This window comes from Dipodomys spectabilis, unplaced genomic scaffold, assembly GCF_019054845.1.
Source record: "Dipodomys spectabilis isolate Male_0828 unplaced genomic scaffold, ASM1905484v1 ptg000366l, whole genome shotgun sequence".
Taxonomy (NCBI): domain Eukaryota; kingdom Metazoa; phylum Chordata; class Mammalia; order Rodentia; family Heteromyidae; genus Dipodomys; species Dipodomys spectabilis.
Genome location: NW_024871043.1, coordinates 1,756,705 through 1,759,412, shown reverse-complemented (window position 1 = coordinate 1,759,412; position 2,708 = coordinate 1,756,705).

Below are 2,708 nucleotides of genomic sequence, written 5' to 3'. Positions count from 1 at the left end.
TGGTCAAGCCAGCTGTATTAAAATGAACTTTGTTCCCTGAGGATTTGTTCATGGAGGTGTTATTGTGTACTTGATCACAGTTCCCATGGCTACAGGCTCACGGGGAGAAGGGAATGGGTATGCATCAGCATCTTCTTGTGAAATAAGGATTTGACCTCATTTATAGTCAAACATACAGCAGGAAACCTTGCAAATGGCACGGCATGAATAGAATTTGGAGAGTGCTGAATGACTTAGGAGAAAAGAACATTAAATAAAATAGTCCACGTGGAAGGATGTGTTCTATCCCTGGCTCAACCTAGGTGCAGAATTGCTTCCATTGTTCCTAATAGTACTAACCTTTATCCAGAAAGGAGATTATCTAACTGAAAGGTGGCAAACTGGAAGATTTTAGGCCAAATCTAATCCACAGACCTGTTTTCTGCAGAGTGTTTACAACTTGTTTTGTGGAGGCCAGGCATTGTGGAGCATGCCTGTAATCCCAGATGCCATGCAGGAGGTATGACTAGGAGGATCATGGTTCAGGCTCACTCAAGGAAAGAAGTATAAGACGATGTCAAAAAGACAACTAGAGCTAGAACACACACACACACAATGCATACATGCACATGCATACAATACATACATGAACATGCATTCACACACACACGCACATACAAGCTTGTTTTGTGTGTCAACTTTTTTTTTTTGCTAGCCCTGGGGCTTGAACTCAGGGTCTGGGCACTGTCCCTGAGCCTCTTTGTGCTCAAGGTTAGTACTCTACCACTTGAGCCATAATGCCACTTTCATTTTTTTTTTTTTTTTCTGAGTGGTTTATAGGAGATAAAAGTCTCTCAGACTTTTCTGCCCAGGCTAGCTTTGAACCGTGATCCTGAGGTCTCAGCCTCCTGAGCAGCTAGGATCACAGGCCAGCTTGTGTGTCAACTCTAAACATCCATCTCTTTAGGTTGAGGATGTACCTTAGTGGTAGAGCACTTGATTAGGGAGGCTTTGTGTTCCATCCTCAGCACCCCCCAAAAAAATCAGTCTCACTGAAAAAAAGAAGAAGAAAATCATGCTTCTGATGTTAATGTTAATACCCTCTTGTCAGGGGCATCAATAATATACCTAAAATTGAACAGGGTTGGGTTTATGACTCACTACAAGGAGAGAATGCAATGGGAGGAACTGCAAGGCATCTGAGAAAGAGGATGTAGAAAATGACTTATTACAGAACTTCAGCTTGTGTTGGGTTTTTGAGGAGGACTAAGGGAAACTGGCTTTGCCCTGCTAAAGCATAGTCAGGATGCAGGGAGAGTCTGATGATTGGGAATTTGCATAATGTCTACCCAAAATGTAAGAGGGAAAGAGCAAGACTAGTTTAAATAATGTTCGTGGCCAGGCATTGGTTGCTTACACATATAATCCTAACTACTCAGGAGGCTGAGATTTGAGGAGCGCGGTTCAAAGCCAATCTGGGCAGGAAAGTCTATGAGACTCTGCTCTCCAATGAACCACCAGAAAGCCAGAAGTGGTGCTGTGGCTCAAGTGGTAGAGCACTAGCCTTGAGCACTGAGTGGCTCAGGGATAGCACCCAGGCCCTGGGTTCAAGCCCTACAACTGAAAAAAAATAGTGTTCATGGTTTTGACTGAGTCCTAATGTGACTAAAACTGTCTTGGTTTTTTTGTCTTATACATCATGGTCACAGACTGGTCTTGTCCCTGTCAGATTGGGTATTCTATAAAACTGTTAGCCACATGTCTGTGGCTTACCAATGCAAAATTAGGTACTTAAGGGTCTGAGATCTGGAGGATCACAGTTCAAAGCTAGTCTGGGCAGAAAAGTCTGCTGAACTCCATTTCCAAAATACCCAGAAAAAAAAAAAATCCAGGCTAGAGGTGTGTTCATAGCCATAGAGCTCTAGCAGTGAGCAAGAAAGCCAAGCAAAGGCTGGGTATGCGGCCTAGTGGTAGAGTGCTTGCTAGCATGCATGAAGCCCTGGGCTCAATCTCTCAGTACCACATACACAGTGTTACTGTGGCTCAAATGGTAGAGTGCTAGCCTTGAGCAAAAGAAGCTCAGGCCCTGAGTTCAAGCCCCAGGACTGGCAAAAAAAAGAAGAGAGTCAAGCAAAATACAGGGTCTGGAGTTCAGGCTTTTGTTCCATTAAAAAAAAAAAAAGAAGCCGGGCGCTGGTGGCTCACGCCTGTAATCCTAGCTACTCAGGAGGCTGAGATCTGAGAATCGCGGTTCAAAGCCAGCCCGGGCAGGAGAGACCGTGAGACTCCTATCTCTAATAAACCACCAGAAAACCGGAAGTGGCGCTGTAGCTCAAGTGGTAGAGCGCTTGCCTTTTGCTGAAGAGCTGAGGGACAGCGCCCAGGCCCAGAGTTCAAGCCCCACGACCGACAAAAAAAAAAAAAAAAAAGAGCCAGGCACCCGTAGCACATGCCTGTAATCCTAGCTACTACTCAGGAGGCTGAGATCTGAGGATCATGGTTCAGAGCCAGCCTGGGCAGGAAAGCCCGTTGAAACTCTTATCTCCAATAAACCACCAGAAGACCGGAAGTGGCACTGTAGCTCAAGTGGTAGAGCGCTATCCTTGAGCTGAAGAGCTGAGGGACAGTGCCCAGGCCCAGAGTTCAAGCCCCACAACTAAAAAAAAAAAAAAAACAAAAAAACAGAAAACAAAAATCAAACAACCAAAAATTTATTTATAATCAAAAGA